Source organism: Coregonus clupeaformis, chromosome 10 (genome assembly GCF_020615455.1).
Source record: "Coregonus clupeaformis isolate EN_2021a chromosome 10, ASM2061545v1, whole genome shotgun sequence".
Classification (NCBI taxonomy): Eukaryota; Metazoa; Chordata; class Actinopteri; order Salmoniformes; family Salmonidae; genus Coregonus; species Coregonus clupeaformis.
In genome coordinates, this window is record NC_059201.1 from 48,973,370 (window position 1) to 48,997,107 (window position 23,738).

At 42.9% G+C, this 23,738-nt stretch overlaps 1 protein-coding gene and 1 long non-coding RNA gene across 2 annotated transcripts in view; one reads left to right on the plus strand and one right to left on the minus strand.

The window, feature by feature from the left end:
- LOC121574647 overlaps positions 1-23,738 on the plus strand; it is a 67,444-nt gene that overhangs the window by 30,903 nt on the left and 12,803 nt on the right. The gene's annotated exons all lie outside the window — the stretch shown is intronic.
- Positions 8,291-9,058, minus strand: LOC123491619. Its single transcript, XR_006661491.1, has 4 exons — positions 9,015-9,058; positions 8,850-8,905; positions 8,591-8,708; positions 8,291-8,372 (listed from the first exon to the last, which is right to left on the minus strand). It is a non-coding gene; the product is annotated as an uncharacterized LOC123491619 (long non-coding RNA).

The following is a 23,738-nucleotide window of genomic DNA, read 5'->3' on the forward strand; positions in this document are numbered from 1 at the left end:
ATGAAAACCTGGTCCAGAGCGCTCAGGACCTCAGACTGGGGTGAAGGTTCACCATCCAACAGGACAATAACCCTAAGCACACAGCTAAGACAACGCAGGAGTGGCTTCGGGACAAGTCTCTGAATGTCCTTGATTGGCGCAGCCTGAGCCCGTACTTGAACCCGATCTAACATCTCTGGAGAGACCTGAAAATAGCTGTGTAGCGACGCTCCCCATCCAACCTGACAGATCTTGAGAGGATCTGCAGAGAAGAATGGGAGAAACTCCCCAAATACAGGTGTGCCAAGCTTGTACCGTCATACCCAAGAAGACTTGAGGCAGTAATCGCTATCAGAGGTTCTTCAACAAAGTACTGAGTAAAGGGTCTGAATATTTATGTAAATGTAATATTTCCATTTTTATTTGTAATACATTTGCAAACATTTCTAAAAACCAGTTTTTGCTTTGTCATTATGGGGTATTGTGCGTAGGTAGATTGGTGAGAGGGAACAATGATTTAATCCAATTTAGAATAAGGCTGTAAAGTAACAAAATGTGGAAAAAGTGAAGGGGTCTGAATACTTTCCGATTGCACTGTACTTTAAAATCACTAAAACCAAATCGAAACTTTAGAAATAATAATAGACCTACATTCATACAGTTTATTGACTGTCTAGCTTGCTTATAATCACCCAAATTAAATCTAGACAGTCAGGGAGCATAAAAAGTTTAAAAAATGATGGATAGAGGACTATTTAGGGACATTTTTGATGGCAAGGAAATATAAATGATTGTCAGTGCGGTCCTCCGGACCTCGTTTATGACCGAATGCAGCCCCCGGGGCAACATTTGTTTAATACCCCCCCCGACCTAGAGACTTGAAACTTTGTATGTAGGTGTCTTTCCTCATGCTGAACAAATTTGCCTCAAGGACAGGATAGATTTTCCTCCATTTTGGAAATCTTTAAAAACCTTTGAAAAATGAATTCTCAGGAAACACACGGTAGGTACAAATAATTCTGCCTGCTTTACAATATGTAGGCCCTTGGTACATCACGGGCCCCATTAGAGAAACCCAACAGTGACCCACCAAGTTTTGTCCTCAGTATCCACGTTGGCCCCACATGTGGTTGCCATGTTGGTCTTTATGTGGGTTCATGTTGGGCTTATTGAGGGACCCCAGTGGGCAAATGTGTGATAACCCATGTGGGCCAAAGAAGGGTTAACACTTGGGCCCCTATGAAGGATAACCACAAGGGTCCCACAAAGTTTTGTCCTCAATAACCACATTGGCCCCACATGTGGTTGCCATGTGGGCTTCATGTGTGTTCATGTTGGGCTCCATAAATTGCCCTAGGGGGCGAATTGAGGACTTACCTGCATAGGTCCCAGGTGTTTACCCAAATGGGTTACCCAGATGTAACCCATTTGGGTAAACATCTGGGACCCATGCGGGTAAGTCCTCAATTTGCCCGCTAGGGAAATAAGTAGGCTGTAAATGTGGTTTTCAATTGGGCTGTCCACCTGGGACCAAACTGGTTTTATTCTCATTATCCAAGCAGGCCCCAGATGTTGCTGCCCAAGCTGCTTTCTTAAGAGATGACAAAAGCATAGTTTTCTTTAAAATAAAAAGTGTATTTATATCACATCAAATGCATTGCAGGAACTCCTGTTAGAGGGATAGTTCAGCCATATTACACATTTACACATTGGATTCCTTACCCTGTAAGCAGCCTTTAGACAAGGTATGACAACAATCCATGCTTTGGTTTTATTTACCTGGCCACTGTTTCCAAATGCTAACTTTTTAGAATTTGTAGTACATATCCAATGCAAATCAATGATACAAACATTAGCATTTTTTGCACTTCCTGTCTAAATCATCCTAAATCAATAATACAGTATGTACAAATGTGTATTTTCAAAGGTCTAAAGTGAAATTGTCTGTTTCTTTTATCTAGTCTGATATGTACCACGTATACAGCTCAATCCCCGACACACCAGCAACCTCAGCCCAGCAGGACAACCTACTGATGTAGTTTTGAAACCACAACTGTGACTTTCTCTACAGTGCCGTGAAAAAGTATTTGCCCCCTTTCTGATTTTCTCTATTTTTGATACTGAATGTTATCAGATCTTCAACCAAAACCTAATATCAGATAAAGGGAACCTGAGTAAGATACTTATTTTATTTAATTAACAAAGTTATGCAACACTCAATTCCCCTGTGTGAAAAAGGAATTGCCCCCTTACACTCTAACTGGTTGTGCCACCTTAAACTGCAATGCCTGCAACCAAACGCTTCCTGTAGTTGTTGATCAGTGTCTCGACTTCCTCCGAAGCTGTCTCCTCTCCTCATCTCATCATTACATTTGTTTTGTCTTGTTTATTACACACACCTGGTTCATATCCCCTCATCAGTACCTGTATAAGTTTTCCCTCTGCCCCCTTGTCTTTGTGTGTGATTATTTATTGTGAGGATCGTGAAGCTCGGTAGAGCTCCTTGTATTTTGTATTCGCCAGGTTATTTTCCCTGTGTGCCTTGTTAGTTCCAGTGCACCTATTTTGCGCACTGGACTGTTTTGACGCATTACTGTGTAACTCTGTATTCCGGAATAAATCCTGTTATTCTGTGATTTACCCTCCCGCGCCTGACTCCTTCAAATCACTCATCACAATCAGTCTCTCATGTCACTCTGTATCAGATAATTCTACAGGAGAATATCAGGCCATCTGTCTGTGAGCTGAAGCTAAAGCGCAGCTGGGTCATGCAGCAAGACAATGATCCAAAACACACAATCAAGTCTACATGAAAATGGCTAAAAAGCAACAAATGTGAAGTTTTGGAATGACCTAGTCAAAGTCCAGACCTAATCCCAATTGAGATGTTGTGGCAGGACTTGAAACGAGCAGTTCATGCTTGAAAACCCACAAATGTCACTGATTTAAAGCAGTTCTGCATGGAAGAGTGGGCCAAAATTCCTCCACAGCGACATGAGAGTCTGATAACATTAAGTATCAAAAATATGCAAAAGTAGAGAAAATTAGAAAGGTGGCAAATACTTTTTCACAGCACTGTAGCTACTGATCGCAAAATGTCCTATGTCTGCACCACACCCTTTGAGTCTCTTACAGAATGTTGTATGTAGAGAATGGCTATCACTGCTCTCTATTATCACATGGCTCTATGATGGTATTTATACTTATTTTATGTTTTACTAGTTCTCGTGTTTTCGTGTAAGATCATTATGATAAACCGTAATGGCTAAATACATTAGCTTTTTATTCATTAGTTTAGCTAATTCCATTAGGATTACTGTAAAATAACACCAACATAAAAGCAACTGTTGAAGTTTAGTAAAGAAATGGAGCTGAAAGACAATGATAGAAAATGTGTGTTTATTTAGATATTAGCAGCGTTCTCAAAAGGAAGCGGTTTGGGATCGGGGGTAAGCATTAGGGATTTTAGTCAAGGTTACAATAACATTTTTAAAACAGGCAAATGTTCATATTTTCAGTTTGCAGCCAGAGCTCTGAACTTTATTCCTTTCACGGAACTTAAATGTATTTTTTGTCCTTCACATGCAACTTTTTAGTCTTTAAAATGTTCTCTGCTGTCAAATGTAAAGCAGGCAGAATAAATTGACTTCAACCATCCTCTCGTCTATGTTATTTTACAAGATCCCTTCCATATCCCAAAAGACAGAATTAGATTCTTCAAAATAAAGCTACAAATATTTACCTCTAAAAACGGTACAATCGCGGCTCTATACCATAATTTTTACATTTTTTTTTTCAATTGTATAGTACTCTTTTTTTTAAAGGTGCCATTTTTTCTAGTTCTTTTCATTCATATAACTACCTTGACATAGAAACTCTTGTTACTTTCTACAGTGCATGTACAGTAGACAGGGATATTGATTTCTTTGCTCTGTCATCCACTTAGGTGTCTGTAATGCTCTCAGGATCTCATCATTGCAGTCACAGTGCTTTCTCATCCTTTATTAGGGGTCCAGAGCGAAGCTGTGAAACCTATTGTTATTCTTAGATTTTATTTCCCCTTGACAAGGACAAATAACTCAAGCATAGATAACTTTATTCTAATTTTGCTTACAGAAACTGGAGTAACTTGGTCAAAAATAATTGCACCGATTGGCCTATAGGTGGCGCTGATATAAGCAGTCTAACTTAAACCTTCATATCTGCTGCCCCGTTTGACCTAGAGACAGGAACATTTGTATGTAGGTGTCTTTCCTCATGCTGCACACATTTTTCTCAAGGACCCATAAGGTCCGTTAGGATAGATTTTCCTCTATCTTGGACATTTTGGAAAATCTTTGAAAAAACTTATTCTCATGAACCATAGGTCCAAGTAAAACCAAATTCAGTATGTAGGCCCATGGAACATCGCTAAATTTAAGGATTGGTTAAGAGATGGCTGAGATGGTTGATTTATTGATCAATCTGAAATCAGATTTTACGTATCCATTTAAATCCTTTGTAAATCCACTTCATAATGGCCATTCAACTTCAAACGTTTTATGGTCATCAAAGACATTACCGTTATGAGCCATGTTAAGTTTGACATTGTGGAATCTCCTGCATGCCCGCTATGCTACAAGAGAGGGACACTGGAGCTGCTGACCTAAAGCTCTGGGAGGGGGGCCGTTATCGCTGGCGCCATGACCAGGTTCTCAAGACCATTGCAGAAGCAATCGACACAGGAATCTGCAAGAGCAAGCGAGCTTGGGACACCTGTCAGAAGATCACTTTCGTTCGAGCTGGAGAGCAGCCAGGCTCAAAATCCAGACCACCAGCAGGGATCCTAGCTACTGCTCGGGACTGGCAGCTGACAGCAGACCTGGAGAAGCAGCTCAAGTTCCTGCAGCACATTGTCAAGACAACCCTTAGACCAGACATAACCCTGGTCTCAGTCCACAAAGACCATCATTATTCTGGAACTGACAGTCCCTTGGACAGTTCGTCTTCAGGAGGCATATGAGAGGAAGAGGGCGAAGTACGAGGGACTGGTCATCGACTGTCAGAAGCAGGGTTGGAAGGCTAGGTGCATGCCTATCGAGGTAGGCTGCAAGGGTTTTGATGGGCAATCCCTCTACAGAGCCTACAGCACACTTGGCATCAATGGAGCGAAGAGGAGGAGAGCCATCAGCAACACCATCGAGGCAGCTGAAAAAGCCTCAAGATGGCTCTGGATCAAGAGAGGAGATCCATGGGGAGCAGCGTAATGCCACCTGGAGACAAGTCAGGGTCTGATCAACATTGGCTGGGTCGCCTGGGCGAGGGTGTGTGATGTTGACCCGAAACACCCTATGACTCCAGGTTACATCACTGATGATGTGTTCAGGAGCATCAAGAGATGTATTCATTCAATTAAAAAAATTAGGAAACAATTAACAAATCACTTTTTCTCTATTTCTTAGATTGATTTTAAATCCCCTGACATCCGTTTTTGGGAGATGTAGGGTTATCGCATATCCGGTCATGAAAGTTCCTTATCTGTCGTGATTGGTTTTGAGGCTTCTTTGGTGCATGACGTCACTCCGAGCCCTTACCAAAACACAAAACATGGCAGACAGTTTCACTCGCCATCTGAAACCAGTAATGACCACCAACTTCAATGACAGTTAAATTCAAATTAAATAACATTGCTGCTGAGGAGGCCTTGCTAGCTAGCTACAGTGTTTGCGTAATCTTAGCCGTTTTCTTAAAAAACAGAACACGTTAGCTAAACTGCTTCTAGATTTGGGATCTCATGTGTGTGGACTGCATGTCTCGTAAAGCCCAAGGGCGGCCTCCCTGTGCCCCCCTAAACACATCTGTCACCTCTCGGCCGTATGAACGTATAACTGTGGATATCTTGGGTCCCCTCCCTCTAACCAGCCATGGGAATAAGTACATCCTAGTAGTCTGAGATTATTTCTCGAAATGGACAGAGGAGTTTCCTCTTCCCAACGAAGAAGCCTACTCCATCGCTAAGGTTTTAGCAGAGGAGTGGATTTGTCGCTTTGGCGCCCCCCCCCCCCCACAGTATTCACTCCGATTAGAGAAGACATTTTGAATCCAATCTTTTCAAAGACGTTTGCAAATCTCGAACCTCTGCGTATCATCCCCAGTCAGTTGGGTTGCTCGAGCGCATCTAGCACACGAGAGGGGTCATCTGACCTCCAGCATCCACGAGAGGGGTCTTCCGGGCTTCTTCAGCAATGGGAGGCACCATCAGCGTCTCCTTCAGTGGGAGGGAGGTCAACGGGAGCCCAACCTTCTAGGGGAGCACGACCAGTGCGAGACCGGAAGCCACAAGCGTGGTCCAAAGTTACCACATGGTTTCGGAGTGACTCAGAGACGGTATTTTCCACCCAGGATGGGGGATAGTCTAGTGAAGCTGTAGGACAGATAGTAAGGGAAGATGTCACTCAATCATGAACTAATTGCTCGCACCTGTGCCTGCATACAAGACTCTGCCCGGAACTCTGAGAAACTGATATAAGGCAGAGCCGAGAGTGTAGGCAGGTCTTGGCAGGGGAGCTGTGCTTTGATGAACGTTGGGCTTGTAGCCTTTGCAAGTATCCGCATTGCACTCACCTTAACAGGGAAGGTTTTGGCCAGTTCTCCTTAACCGTTCGGACAAGTAAAAACTCAGTCTTACTTGTCTGAAGGACAAGTGGCAGAAAAAGTCAATGTCAAGCCTTGTAGATAATTCCACCATGGGCAACTGGCTTTAAGAACTGAGCCGATGGACAAGGGGCAATGAAATGTGGTATGTATATAAAGTCACTGCAACCTTAGATGGCTGCACCAGACCAGTTAGTGGCACTATAGATCTCATCAGCCCAAGTGCCACCATAGGATACTAGAGCAATAATTATTGCTCAAGTGGACTTTGTCTCATGTAAATGAATGTTAGATTTAAATTATGTCAAATACTGTGATTAGTATATCTGTATAATCACATATCGTTGCCCGTGTTATGTTGTCTGAACGTAGCGAAAAGTGGCTATTGTATTCTGTAAAATTATGTCTTGCCACTTGCACAGTCAGCGTATTACAGCTGTTAGAGTATTTTGAATGCTAATATGGAGTGTACCAACTAACATTTTAATCAATATGGTAATGCTTTCACTGATTGCACATAAAGGAAGATAGTTCCTACATTATAGAGTGCTTGCTTTGTTATCCAATTGATCTTGTATCTTTTCTGTCATCCTGTGAACCCCGTTCATTGCTGCTTGCAGGTATATTTTTTCAGTCTAATGTCCATATGGTTTTCCCCTTGGAATATTGTTCTGTTTCTGTCTTCTAATTCATTATTTCTCTGCTGGTCAGGGAGATGCTTTATAATTGGGCAGTCTCTCTATTGGTTATAAGCAACTCAGTTAGTTATGAGAAAGTTATTCTTGTTGGCGAGGCTCCCTGTGTGTTGTCATCATTTGATGGTGCGCCAGTCTATCAATCTCTCCAGTGTTGGGTCCTGTGTTGGGTCCAGGACGGTTGGCCTCGGGGGCGGTGTGGTCACCTGCTAATGAGAGTGGCCAGTAGGGGGGAGCAGTGCTGCTGTGAGGGGGGCAGATAGGCCTGCTGCTCTTCCACACTCCATGGCATTCTCCTGCATCAGACACAGGGGGCATCACAGGAGTTTCAGACCTTAGAAATTAATTAATACATACACTATATATTTATATGGTTCAGACAATATACAGATGGTCACATATATGCTTAATGTCACATTATTAAACACTCAAACAGGCATTCATGTACTTTTTGTGTAATCACAGAATTGTGACGCAGACGCACACACACATCTACATACTGCGTACCTCGGGATGGAAAGGATGACACGATTCTGGCCGCTTTCTGTCCTTCTGAAACTTCAGCCTGTCACATTTCAGAGAGTCATTGTGTGCAGAGGGGTTAAGGATAGAAATACTGATGATGAAGCGAACCTCAGATACCTCAGATACATTTAACTGACACTGTGGTGACCATTTCTGCAACATCATTCTAGCATGATGAGAAAACAAAACCATAACGCACGCTTCATAAATACCTACATGTATGAGAAATGTATTAATACCTCTGACAATGAAAAAGGTTGTTCACGTTCTCAGAAAACAAAAGTTCAGAGTTCACTTACAGTTAACTTACAAAACCCATCTACTAAACATTTACTTACAAAATATTTCTACTAAAAAATACTCACAAAAGCTTTGTACTAAAAATACACTCAAACTCCTCAAACTTATTGAGGCTTAGTAAAGGATATACATAATCTCGATGGGATCCATGGAAACCAGGGGGCAGAACTGCAGTCACACTTGTTGTCCACGACGACCATGAAGAGGTTACTACTAGGAATTTGCTGAATTACAAAAGATCTGAGGAGGGAGAGAGAGACGGAATGAAAGACAGAAAGAGAGAGACAAAAAGCAGAGAGAGAGAGAAATAAAGAGAGAGTTGCGTTGATTCAGTTGATGCTTTTAATATTACTACACTAATGCATGAAATTACCCTGTATAGTGTATACACCATCAACACACAGGCTAAGTGAGTTTATCAGTGCCTAAGATACAGGTAAGGTAACTGTTACCAGTACCTGGCACAGCCCTCACAGTCGATGTTTCCCGTGGTCTCTTTGATGGTGCGCTCAGAGACGAAGGCAGGGTACTCCGTGTCACATGGCACCATCATGGTCTTTCCCCTCGATCTTTGGGCTGGAAATGGGATATGTAAATCTTAACATACTAAAAACACGCAAGACTCACACATGCATGTGTGCAAGCACCCACAGACATAGACACGCACGCACCTACAGACACACACACACCTCAAGGTATGTTCTTGCACATACTGACCTTTGACTGAGAGATCAACATGCCACCAGCTGTAAAGGTTGAACTCCAGCAGGAAACTGATGAGGATAACACAAACATACATTTATACAATAATATGTACTGTGGTTGTTAATCAATGCATCTCATTATTTTATCGTTTCAAGGTGATTCTTTTATTATTCTCACATGACAAGTTCGGTCAGGAGCCATTTCACAATGGAGAAGGGCTGGGAGAGAAGAAATTAAATAATTAGCATTGACTGGATGTATGTAAGTCTGATGAGTAGTTTTGGGACATGTGATAATATTTAGGAACAGTACTTACATGTGATACTATTTAGGGGCAGTACTTACATGTGATAGTATTTAGGGGCAGTTCTTACATGTGATAGTATTTAGGGGCAGTTCTTACATGTGATACTATTTAGGGGCAATACTTACATGTGATAGTATTTACATTTACGTCATTTAGCAGACACTCTTATCCAAAGCGACTTACAGTTAGTGAGTGCATAAATTTTTTTTCATACTGGCCCCCCGTGGGAATCGAACCCACAACCCTGGCGTTGCAAGCGCTATGCTCTACCAACTGAGCTACACCGGACCTATTTAGGGGCAGTACTTACATGTGATACAATTTAGGGGCAGTACTTACATGTGATAATATTTAGGGGCAGTACTTACATGTGATAATATTTAGGGGCAGTACTTACATGTGATACTATTTAGGGGCAGTGCTTACATGCGATAATATTTAGGGGCAGTGCTTACATGTGATACTATTTAGGGGCAGTACTTACATGTGATACTATTTAGGGGCAGTGCTTACATGTGATACTATTTAGGGGCAGTACTTACATGTGATACTATTTAGGGGCAGTGCTTACATGTGATAATATTTAGGGGCAGTGCTTACATGTGATACTATTTAGGGACAGTACTTACATGTGATAATATTTAGGGGCAGTGCTTACATGTGATAATATTTAGGGGCAGTGCTTACATGTGATACTATTTAGGGGCAGTACTTACATGTGATACTATTTAGGGACAGTACTTACATGTGATACTATTTAGGGGCAGTACTTACATGTGATAAAGAGCGGGCGCTGTCACTGCTGCCAGCATACTCTCTACAGAGAGCCTGGTAGTCATACAGAGTGATCCTAGAGAGAGGAGACAATAGACCATTCTCAGTGTGTGTGTGTGTGTGTTCAGGGTACGACTGTAACAGGATTTCTCCTCTAACCTTTTGAAGGAGCCCATGAGAAGCAGCTTGTTCATAACAGCACCCTCCACCTCTCCAAAGAACAGCCCCGTCTGAGGAAGAAGATGTTTATTTAAAGGCAAATACTAGGAGCCAGGGGAGCTACGGGACACACACACACACACACACACACACACACACACACACACACACGTGTCTATTATATTATTAATGGTACCTGAGAGTAGTCCTCTGTGACCAGAATAAATCCGTTGTTGTCTATAAGGTAACACTTGATGTCCTGTTAGAAATACAGATCAATCTTCAAGGCATGACATAATTTAGTAATTCAATACTGAGAGGAAACAGAGAAAGGTCACAGACAGTACAGACAGGAAGTAGAAAAGCTGAGACACAGACCAGAGGCTAAGAAACAGGAAGTAGCATGAGACAGTGACAGACAGGTACTGTCTGGTCTTACCTCATTATCACAGCTGATGGTGCACTTCCCATCCAGAGCAGCACACTGGATCGAATCAATAAGATGAATCAATTATTAGAATAATCAATAAAGCATGTCTCACAGCACTGGATATTGTTCATGTGTGTGTGTGTGTGTGTTTGTGTGTGTTTGTCTACCTGTCTGCTAGCGGTCCAGAACTTCCTCTGAAAGAAATCCAGCTTCATCTGAATCCCAACGGCTATAGTGAATTTAACAAAAACACAAACAGAACACAGTCAGCACACTGTAGATCTAGAAGAGGAATTACAAATGTATTAAAGAGTTTCTTCACACGTCTTCAAAGGGGGCTTTATATCGAAAACATTACAGTTACAAGCCTGTAACAGGTACAGTAGCTCTCTATGTTAGGGGCATTATACACTATTCTAGGGAGACTTCTAGGGAGAAGTTAAGGTTTTTTCAGGGAGCTTACAAGCAACAATAGGCGACTTCCTGTCATCCAGCAGCTGTATGGCGGTGCTGGCCAAAACCACACTCTTATTCTTATTTCCTGGAGAAAAACAGGAACACAGAGCACAGACATTAGCCTCAATCAACAAATGTTGTGTAAATGGAAAATAACAATTTCTACTATTTCAATAGATCTTATAAAATACACTATATATTCCATTCCACCCTCAGCACCTCTGCATAATCACAGCAGGAAAACCAAGTCACAGAAATAAAATTGAAAACACCTTTTCTAACCAAAAGATGGCGCCATACCAACAGCTTTCAGCAGGCAATCGCAACCCACAGTACCACACTCAGTGATGGAATTCCATCAGTACGCTACAACCAGGATGTTTGAAATTATTCTGACAGAGAGAGAGTGATGTGTTCTGTGGAAAAGACAGTTCTGGTAATTGCACTACAGAACCTCTGGGGACAGGGATTGTTGGAGGAGGTTATAGTATTAAACAGCGGAGGTGGGAGTAAAGGAGGGACATTAAACAACAGACTAAGAGATAAGAGCAGTTAGAGGAAGGTAGAGGCTGGTAGACAACAGGGAACAACAGTATGATCCTGATCCTCTCCTTCCCTCAGTGGGAAGAAAGTGGGGCACATTCATTACATTCATTACAGTGAGAGAGATGAGCTATACAGTACACCCTAGCCTCTTCGCTCAGTGAGACTTGTACACATTAATCTGGTCTCCCGTCACTGCAGGCGACATCCCATACCCTGAAAACATATTTACCAGCCCTCTGATTGACCTATTTCCGGGAAACTTTTCCCGTCACAAGGCAAATCTATAATACCTTACCGATCGGTACGGCCTATACAATGTGTGAACTATGGGAAAAGTAAACGTTGAAATAATTTTTTTCCAAAGGTCACTCCCTAGTCGCCATACTCTGTAGTAGTTGCCATGCAAGATTACCGTGTGATCTCAGATGTCAATGAACCTTTGGCTTTAGGGTGATATGGTGTGAATTCGGTAAACTCTGGAAAAGTTGGATTTAAACGTTTATTTTCACAGAGTGTATAGTCCGTACAAACTGGTAAGACATTCCGGATTATAGATTTGCCTTCGGTGACAGGAAAAGTTGATCGGAAATAGATAAACTAGAGGGCTGGTAAATATGTTTTTGGGGTACGGGATGTCGCCTTCAGCGACGGGAGACCAGATTAATGTGTGCAGGTCTCCCGGAGCGAAGAGGCTGAGTACACCCTATATCAGAGACACAGATACACAGAATCTCCATGATAAACCTATCAGAGACACACCGAATCTCCACGGTAACCCACAGAAATACAGTACACAGGGTTAACTAAAGAGATCTATTGAGTGGGGTGTGGGGAAAATAAGCTGCAGATGACACTCCATTTAAAGAATATATTAGAGAAACTGTATATTGATTAAAGTAAAATGAAGTAGTATTTCAAAGACAACATAATACAAATACAGTGCAAGTAAATGATGAACGTGTAACACCTTGTGTTGGGTGTGGGGATTCTGGATATAGAGTAAAGGTACATTTTGTGTAAGTGTCTCCATACCTCCAAAGGGGATAGAGTAGACGAAGGTGCCGGGAACCTGCTCCGCTGCTCTCTTGCACCACAGAGGGAAGTGGTCAGCGTTGAACACCCCCTCCTTATCCTCCGCCATCAGGAAGTCTCTGCTTTTCAGTTTAGGACTAGGCCACAGGAGGTTGGTGGCACCTTAATTGGGGAGAACGGGCTTGTGGTATTGGCTAGAGCGGAATAGATGGAATGGTATCAAATACATAAACACAAGGTTTCCATGTGTTTGATGCCATTCCATTTGCCCCGTTCCAGACATTATTATGAGCCGTCCTCCCCTCAGCAGCCTCCACTGGACTAGGCGTTATCTATGTCTGGGAAATGGGCCCACAGAGACACATGGCACTGAACCAGCCATCATGTCAACTTTCAGAAGGACATCAGAGAATTTATCAAGATAAATGGATAAATCAATAAATGTGCTGAAAAACGAAAGAAGCGTGTGTACCCTACTCTCAAAGCATCTCCCCTCACCTGAAGGGAGTTCCCTTGACTTCAGTGTAGAAGTAGTCATTGTGCATCTTCAGGAGTCTTTTCTGAAAACATGGAGAATGAGGACTCATCCAGTGGATCTCATTAAAAGTCAATGTCCGCGCCCCTGAGGAAATATAATTAGCATAATAAAAACATCCCCATTAAAAATCTGTCTGATTAAGCTAGAGATTTCTGTTTTGCATCGACTGCGTCTCAATCCACCGCATCCGCCGATGTCGGCCTTCCGAATCTGCGGTGGAAGGTGGCAGAGCTACAGAGGTGTTTGTCAGACTAGGAGACATCCCGCAAATCTGTCTTCTCACAAAATGTCTGTAGCGTCCGAACGGTTTGGCCTACAAACTCTAAGGAAAGATGAGATTCTCACAAACACGATGGTGTTCTCCGTTTTGCTCTACGACCCCCACAAGTGTCAGTCGGTACCACCGATCTGCCAACTTCTGTCTGTAGCGTCTGAACAGTTTAGCCTACACATTAATACAGGGTTTTCCAAACTGCTGATTCAAATAATTAACTAATCATCATGCTTTGATAATTTGAATCAGCTGTGTAGTGTTAGGGAAAAAACCAAAACGTGCACCCTTTGAGGTCCCGAGGACCGAGTTTGGGAAACTCTGCACTATGACCTCACCATCGAAAGGTGAGACTCTCACGAACACGTATATGTTGTTTGTTTTGCTCTAGGACACCCACCCCACAAGCCTCACAAGCCTCGTCTTAAGGTAGCCCGGTACCAATTAAAAAAAAAATGGAAGTACAGTTGAAGTCGGAAATGTACATACACTTAAGTTGGAGTCATTAAAACTAGTTTTTCAACCACTCCACACATTTCTTGTTAACAAACTATAGTTTTGGCAAGTCGGTTAGGACATCTACTTTGTGCAAGACACAAATAATTTTTCCAACAATTGTTTACAGACAGATTATTTCACTTATAATTCACTGAATCACAATTCCAGTGGGTCAGAAGTTTACATACACTCAAAAAATACTTTACATACACTAAGTTGAATGTTCCTTTAAACAGCTTGGAAAATTCCAGAAAATGATGTCATGGCTTTAGAAGCTTCTGATAGGCTAATTGACATAATTTGAGTCAATTGGAGGTGTACCTGTGGATGTATTTCAAGGCCTACCTTCAAACTCAGTGCCTCTTTGCTTGACATCATGGGAAAATCTAAAGAAATCAGCCAAGGATTCAGAAAACGAATTGTAGACCTCCACTAGTCTGGTTCATCCTTGGGGGCAATTTCCAAATGCCTGAAGGTACCATGTTCATCTGTACAAACAATAGAACGCAAGTATAAACACCATAGGACCACGCAGCCGTCATACCGCTCAGGAAGGAGACGCGTTCTGTCTCCTAGAGATGAACGTAGTTTGGTGTGAAAAGTGCAAATCAATCCCAGAACAACAGCAAAGGACCTTGTGCAGATGCTGGAGGAAACAGGTACAAAAGTATTTATATCCACAGTAAAACGAGTCCTATATTGACAAAACCTGAAAGGCCGCTCAGCAAGGAAGAAGCCACTGCTCCAAAACCACCATAAAAAAGCCAGACTACGGTTTGCAACTGCACATGGGGACTTTTTGGAGAAATGTCCTCTGGTCTGATGAAACAAAAATAGAACTGTTTGGCCATAATGACCATCGTTATGTTTGGAGGAAAAAGGGGGTTGCTTGCAAGCCGAAGAACACCATCCCAACCGTGAAGCACGGGGGTGGCAGCATCATGCTGTGGGGGTGCTTTGCTGCAGGAGGGACTGGTGCACTTCACAAAATAGATGGCATCATGAGGAAGGAAAATTATGTGGATATATTGAAGCAACATCTCAAGACATCAGTCAGGAAGTTAAAGCTTGGTCGCAAATGGGTCTTCCAAATGGACAATGGCCCCAAGCATACTTCCAAAGTTGTGGCAAAATGGCTTAAGGACAACAACGTCAAGGTATTGGAGTGGCCATCACAAAGCCCTGACCTCAATCCTATAGAAAATTTGTGGGCAGAACTGAAAAAGCATGTGCGAGCAAGGAGGCCTACAAACCTGACTCCGTTACACTAGCTCTGTCAGGAGGATTGGGCCAAAATTCACCCAATTTATTGTGGGAAGCTTCTGGAAGACTACCCGATACATTTGACCCAAGTTAAACAATTTAAAGGCAATGCTACCAAATACTAATTGAGTGTATGTAAACTTCTGACCCACTGTGAATGTGATGAAAGAAATAAAAGCTGAAATAAATCATTCTCTCTACTATTATTCTAACATTTCACATTCTTAAAATAAAGTGGTGATCCTAACTGACTTAAGACAGGGAATTTTTACTAGGATTAAATGTCAGGAATTGTGAAAAACTGAGTTTAAATGTATTTGGCAAAGGTGTATGTAAACATCCGACTTCAACTGTATGTATATATATATATATATATATATATATATATGTATGTATGTATGTATGCGTATATATATGTGTGTGTGTATATGTATATATGTGTATATACGTGTGTGTGTATATTTAAAATATGTTCTACGATAGGGTCTAGCTGTGTTTTGTGCTGAAGCGAGTTGGTGACGTTCCAAACTGTTTAACCATGTCCCCCCCCCCATGTAGGAGGCTCTGGAGGTGTGCCAGACACGTATCTCCAAGATGGAGCTGCAGCAGCAACAGCAGCAGGTGGTCCAGCTAGAGGGCCTAGAGAACGCCACGGCCCGGACCCTGCTGGGCAAGCTCATCAACGTGCTGCTAGCCGTCATGGCCGTGCTCCTGGTGTTCGTCTCCACCGTGGCCAACTGCGTGGTGCCCCTGATGAAGACGCGCAGCCGCACCTTCTCCACACTGCTCTTCGTCGTCCTCCTCGCCTTCCTGTGGAGGAACTGGGAGAAAATCTCGCAGTACCTGGATCGCTTCCTGTTGTCCCCGAGTTGACCTACGGGGGGGCTCTCTTAATAAATGACGAGGGGAGGCGACCTAGGGGTGGGGCTCCCGGAACAATGAGGGACGGAGAGGCGGGGCCTGGTGTGAGGGGAGGGGACTAACTAACAAACTCGTACACTGCCTCTGATGTAACTGTGGTGGCGCCAGCACAATGGGCGGGCTTAGCGGAAAAGAGGAGGATGAGGAGCCAGGAGAACTGCACACTTTTATTTCTCTCTCTCTTCAAACAGTGAAATTGTTTACATGTGGAAGATGTTTTATTGCTTTAGAATTGATTCAAGTGGTATTGAATTTGTTTCTTCATGTTATTGCAGTCATTAATGCAGATTCTTGAGGGCTTTCTCTTGTGGCTGGATACGGAAGGTAAACAGCTGGCATTTTGATGATCCACATGGCAAGTGTCTTTCCCTTTTTTCGCTCTCCTTTTCTCTAACCCCAAAATCTCTCCTTTCTCCCTTCCTTTCCTTACTCCCAATATGTTCTCTTCCTTTGTTTCTCTTCCTCTGCCCCTCTCTTTGCCCATTTCACCAAATCGCTCTTCTTTCTGGGAGGATTGATGTGACTAACTACAGTGCACTACTGAGGACAACATCTAATTTGTTCATCACTGGATCAAGCAAGTGATGGGTTCTTGACTTGTTTCTATTGGACGCGACGTTGGGCCTGATTGGATCAGGACACTGAGTCGGAATATGCTCAGCTTGAAGCCCTGCACTCTTGGCCCTGCCCCTGCAGAGACTAAACTGAATGAACATACTTGAAGAGCTGTGAAACTGCTCAGACTTTCAGTGCTTCCGTACTGTTTATTAGTGACAATGAAATGAAATGTTATTTTTTTAAACAAATAAAAATGCTGTTTTAAAAATGAAGGATTGACTTGTCATTGAGTCAACATCACCCAGTTTCTATTTCAACCTCATGTTTTTGTTGTGTAGCAAATATTACCTGTATTGTCAAGCTAGTCGAGTGACCGCTCTAACAATGTCCTCAAAAATGGAAGGCAGGCGGGACCATTCTAACGAATGAGAGGGCAGATACAGATATATAACTCATCTGTATCAGTGACAGCTTCAATGGCGTTGCCTATGCTCTCCATGTTAAAGTATTCAATTTTCTTCAATGGCAGATTTCTCCCAACTCAGGAATTCCCACCCGGTTGACTACGTTAAAATAGTGGAAGCCCTCCATGGCAATGTCCATAAGTATCACAACAGACACAACTCCAATATGTAGTTTTCAGTTGCAGAAATGCCTCGTGCGTCACTCTGCATAACCTAACAATTACAACAACAAAAAATTCGATCAAAATAAGCCCCACGTAGCAAATTGCCAATTATTTATTGACCAAATTTGACTCATTGACCCCCATACAAATTCCTCACGTCGTGGACAGATTCTGGGCAGAGTAAAACCTGGCTTTGTCTCTTCCCGTGTATCCTTTTTCAAATCCAGGCCTTGAGGTCCACAGCATTAATGATTTATTATTCTCCTTAGGGGTGGTTGAGTAGAAGCTGGTTAAACCTCCAGGGAATAAAGAACCAGGAGCACCACCGGACCGCAATGCTCTGTTTTGGGTACCTTTGATCAGGAATATCAAACTGTGTCCACAAGGTGGTGCAAGAACTAATTGGGTATTCAAACTGAAGTGGTACAACATGTTGCATTGCACCATTGTGGGCACTGACCCATAACAGAATAGTTTAATAATTTCCCATGGCTTCATAGTTATGGGAAATGTTAGTTTGAGATGGTTAGTTCTAACTGTACAGAAAGACTGCTGCTACCACAAACCAGCAGGACCAAAAATGCCACGGTGAAGAGAACAGCGAAAGACCAGTATAAGCCGTCCCTCAGGAGACTGGTACCAAGATGTCATGTCCAGTGTGCCGGGCTCAGATTGGTCTCAGCCATGTGTACACTCACTGTACCAGATTATCCCAATGAATCGTGTCATGGTCATCAACCTATGATGGACGAACAACGAAGTCTTGACTGTATAGAAAACACCTTTGCCATCAATATATTCTAGGAACAGGGGAGTCACTGTCCTAGTGATACAAGTAACCTGGCAGAAGAGGGTACTCATTAAGCAGGTATAAGAAACAACTTTTTAAAAAAGCATCAGTGAATCATTAAACATCTTCACAAACCCCTAGCTACCATCAACGCTTTTCTACAGGAAAAGTGGAGACTGCACAATTACATTTTACAGCAGCCAGGTCTACACTTAATACCACAAACAAGAACTTCAAAAAACAAACTGCTTTATTCAAAAACATACAAAGTGAATCTTTAAAACCAACATTTGGATAAAAGGAGTGCAGTCACTCTGCTGCTGCCCTCTTTTCTCGTTTCCCTGTGGTTTTAGCTTCAGGAGCAGCATTGTCCCCTTCATCACCCTCTGCAGGCTTCTGGGAAGCTTTGGCCTTTGCACCCTTCTTGGCTGCTCCTTCACCCTTGGCAGCTTTGGTAGTCTTCTGTGCTTTGGGTTGATCCTCAGCTCTCCCTCTGCCTCTTTGTCCTCTGCAGGCCTCTTTGACCTGGGCTTCTTAGCAGGGGACACCTTGGATGCAGATGCTTTTGCGGCCTTCCTGAGTTCTGCATCCTGATAGATAAATGACAGGTTTGCCAGACAATCACCCATTGAACATTTTAGGTTCATTTTAACCATAAAGCCCAAATAGGGAACAGTACCCATTATGACAAGTATTACAAAAATTCCCTATACACCAAAACCACTTGAACAATGCCAATAGTCAGAACATAACTAAAACCATACCTTCCTCTGAAGGTTTCTCCTGCTGCTTTTTCTTCTCAGCTCCAAGAAACAAGAGTTAGCAATGTATATAGACATGCCTACGCATGCAATCATGGACACCATGAGGAGAAGTGAGATACCCATACAAGTAATTGAATGAGCAATGTTACACCCTCCATTGCAATGGGTGTAGCTCAATAACAATAATCCCATACAAGTGGGCAGACTATAGGGTGATCATAAAACTCTCAACCACAAATGCAGGGTTTTTGTAATTAAACTTTGTACAGCTGTCAAAAACTTAAAACAAAAGGTCAAAGATAAATATTTTACTCAGACAGACATGTTAGTCTGTTGGTTTTAAAAATCAAATTGACGCCAATAATGATGCAAAATAATATATGTTAAAGACATAGCTTTAATGACTGATGTGGTTCTCTGTAGCCCAACTGGTAGAGCACGCGCTTGTAATGCCAAGGTAGTTGGTTCGATCCCCGGGACCACCCATACACAAAAAATGTATGCACGCATGACTGTAAGTCGCTTTGGATAAAAGCGTCTGCTAAATGGCATATTCTTATTATTATAAATGATTCTGAATGTTCAGCCCCCCTGTCCTCTGCAACATTAGCCCACACTTGCCATATGAGACATCTGTGGTTTTCCTGTGAACAAGCTCCACATCTACTTCTCTATTGAAATATTTATTCTATGTCCCAGTCACAGCCACCATATTCTGTGAAGTCAGACTAACAGTATGTATGTAGCTCTCTAAAAAATGGCATTCTTCATCCCTGATATGGCTGGTCATCTGTTTTTGGTCATCCTCCTTTTCGGTGAGTTATTCCTCCATTCCAAATTCCATCATCTGTTTGTGCTACACGATATTCCTCTTCTTCTTCTTTCCCCTCTTTTAGTCTTTTACTTTAGGAACTCTTGATATTTCTACATTTTATGGTTATAATAAGTGTGTCTTATTCCATTGATCATCCTATTGATAAATGTTTCTCTGTCATTATTTTACATTTTGTTCAGCTAAGAAGGACCACTTCTTGATAACATGGCCGTGAATGCATTACAGGCTATTCTGCTTCGCCAACTTGTGTAAAGTGTTCCCCTCTCATGTTTTCTTATTTTTCATAATAGTAAAAAGAGCATGATAATGACCCATTTTGTTATTTCTAGATACCTTCCAATACATCAAAGGCCAAGGTCAGTATCATTATTCTGAATTTAAAGCTGCAATATGTAATTTTTTGGGCTACCAGACAATTTCAAATAGAATTGTGAGTTATAGATCTGTCATCCGCATTGAAAGCAAGTCTAAGAAGCGGTAGGTCTGTTCTATGTGCGCTATTTCTATGCTTCCCGTTTTTAAGTTTTGTTTTTGCTTCTTTTACTTTCTGTTTTGTACACCAGCTTCAAACAGCTGATAATACAATATTTTTGGTTATGGAAAATATATTTCACAGCGGTTTAGATGGTTCAATGATTCTCTACACTATACTTGCTTGTTTTGTCACAAACTGAAATTAGGCGAAATATTAGAATTTTAGCAACCAGGAAATGGCGGAGAGATTTCTGTTTAGTGCATCTTTAAACTGTAATGATTTTCAATTTTAAACAATTCAGTTAACTATTTTTACTACATAATATTACCACCAATCAATCAAAGTGATCATTATCCACTGTAAATCAAAATGGCAACTTTGTCGTTCTAATTACCTTGTTAACCTCAAATACATAACTTTAGAGACTGCCATGTGGGGAGTCATAAGTGGCTTGTTTCATGTTATTTATTGATACCATGTCTTGTTTTGAGGTGTTTTGACTGATTTCATGTCAATGCTAATATGGCAAAAATGCGCTAGCTAGCTAACCAAAAACTGTACCTTAACGATGTATTTGAGAGACAACAAGCGCTCATTGTGCAAATTAATGTATATTTTCAATAAACAATAGAGACGAAATACAATTGAAATGTTGTTTCTATAGAGATAAATAGTAATCGCGTCTTTTTGTAGGCAATAACTCCGCCATGGTTCGTTGGACAAAGCCTATGAGGAAAATGTATGTGGTTTTTGGAGGGTTTTTAGATAAACACCGAAAATAAGGTCTGTGGTAAACAGAGGCTTAGGATATCTTATACGTTTTGTTCTATGAGATCATCTTCATCAGCTAACATCACTTTTTGTGAATTTTGAAGAATTTATGTAATAATAAAAAACACATAAATCACATAAAGACTTCATAATTCATAAAGGTCATGTTAACTGACTGCTATTATCTCATAGAATGAAACGTATAAGATCTCATAAGCCTGTGTTAAATTCAGACCTTATTTTCAGCGTTTATTCCAAAACCCTATTCTTTCCCCATTAATTTTTCCCATAAGAATGGCTGAACGAACCAGAGGGCCGTTTGGTATACTCGGTGTAGTACTTTGGTATACACAAATCTAGGGTTGGTACCCAAGCCGGCTGGTCAATCATTCTAAATGTTCCATTGCCATGATGGCTGTCAACGTTCTTATCCCTTGCTTGCTAGCTAGGCAACTTCAGCTAACACAGTCACGTCAAACAGTGCAGCCAGAATACCAGCAAAGAAGCTGCATTTGCGTTTGTTTAAGCTGTTTTCTATTGATTTTTTTGGGGGGATACATCCATAACAATGAGCTAATGACTCGATGCGCGATTTTGCCTGGCATAGAAAATGTGCTCTCTCTCCAGGACACTATTCAGAATAGCTAGCCAACTACACAGCTAACATAATCACTTCAAACTGAAGCTGGAATGACAGCAAACTAGCTGGATTTTGTGTTCTTTATATATATCCATAAAAATTATACTGATTCATGATTTCGACTGGCTGAGAAAAGCTGCCAGACTGTCTCATCCCGACACATTCGTTTATTACTATGGGACAGCTGGAGATCGAATTTCAAATATTAGCGTTAAAAGATTTGGCATGGGTCCTCAGATCCTCAAAAAGTTTTACAGCTGCACCATCTAGAGCATCCTGACTGGTTGCATCACTGCCTGGTATGGCAACTGCTCGGCCTCCGACTGCAAGGCACTACAGAGGGTAGTGCGTATGGCCCAGTACATCACTGGGGCCAAGCTTCCTGCCATCCAGGACCTCTATACCAGGCGGTGTCAGAGGAAGGCCCTAAAAAGTGTCATAGACTCCAGCCACCTTAGTCATAGACTGGTCTCTATGCTACCGCACGGCAAGCTGTACCGGAGTGCCAAGTCCAGGTCCAAGAGGCTTCTTAACAGCTTCTACCCGCAAGCCATAAGACTCATGAACAGTTAATCATGGCTACCCAGACTGTTTATTATCTATGCATAGTGAATTTAACTCTACCCACATATACTTCACAACACAAAATAATCTGAAACACAACCAAAACAAACAGCAAATGTATCCAACAAATTTGTAGAGTCACAAGCTTGATGTAGTCATTTCGTGCTATGAATGTTGGACCATATACTTTTGCTCCCCTAAAATGGGGGGACTATGTACAAAAAATGCTCTAATTTCTGAACGGTTCACCCGATATGGATGAAAACATCCATTACACGCAAATTCAAGTTGACAGTCTGCACTTTATTGAGTATTGTAAGTATTGAGCCAAAATAATAATAAATGCTTCACTGTCCCAATAATTATGGAGGGCACTGAATTCACTGCAGTATTAAGGCTAACATTGAGTTTATGAATTATGGGCTAATATGCATATGCTTCTAACTTAGGCTATAGGCTACATCTCGAGTCTGTCTTAATTGTTCTGTTGCTCAACCTGTCCTCTCTGCTGCCACGGCTATTCCTTTTAAATCTTGTGGAGTCCCAGGAAAAGTCAGACTACAAAAACTTGTTGGTGTCACGTTCGTGATATGCATTCATATTTATTTACGTACTGAACACACGACAAAACAACAAACGAAACGTGAAGTCCAAGGTAGACAAATAACATACCTCACACGGAACAAGATCCCACAACAGACTGGTGCCAAAAGGCTGCCTAAGTATGGTCCCCAATCAGAGACAATGAGCTACAGCTGCCCCTGATTGGGAACCACACCGGCCAACATAGATCTAAACGATCTAGAACTAAACATAGAAAAACAACATAGAAACTACACACCCTGACTCAACATTTGAGAGTCCCCAGAGCTAGGGCGTGACAGTACCCCCCCCCCAAAGGTGCGGACTCCGACCGCGCAACCTAAACACAACAGGGTAGGGGCCGGGTGGGCATTCCGCCTCGGAGGCAGATCCGGCTCCGGGCGTGACCACCACCTACTCTCCACCTCCCCGTTGCGCCCCTGGTCTGGTCTGGACCTCGGCGCGCTGACTGGAGCTGGACCCGACGACGGTGGATCGAACTGCTCTGGCTCCAGGGTGGAGCCGCTGACCGGGGCTGGATCAGGCACCGGTGGAGCGGACTGCTCTGGCTCCGGAGTGGAGCCGCTGACCGGTGCCGGACCAGGCACCGGTGGAACAGGCACGGGCCGTGCCGGACTGGACAAACGCACCACTGGCTTGGTGCGGGGAGCAGGACAGGGCCGGACCTGGCTGATGACGCGCACCCCTGGCTTGGTGCGGGGAGCAGGAACGGGCCGGACTGCGCTGACGACACGCACCACTGGCCTGGTGCGGGGAGCAGGAACGGGCCGGGCTGACGACGCGCACCACTGGCTTGGTGCGGGGAGCAGGAACGGGCCGGACTGGGCTGACGACGCGCACCACTGGCTTGGTGCGGGGAGCAGGAACGGGCCGGACTGGGCTGATGACGCGCACCACTGGCTTGGTGCGGGGAGCAGGAACAGGCCGGGCCGGGCTGGCGACGCGCACCACTGGCTTGGTGCGGGGAGCAGGAACGGGCCGGGCTGACGACGCGCACCACTGGCTTGGTGCGGGGAGCAGGAACGGGGCGGACTGGGCTGACGACGCGCACCACTGGCTTGGTGCGGGGAGCAGGAAC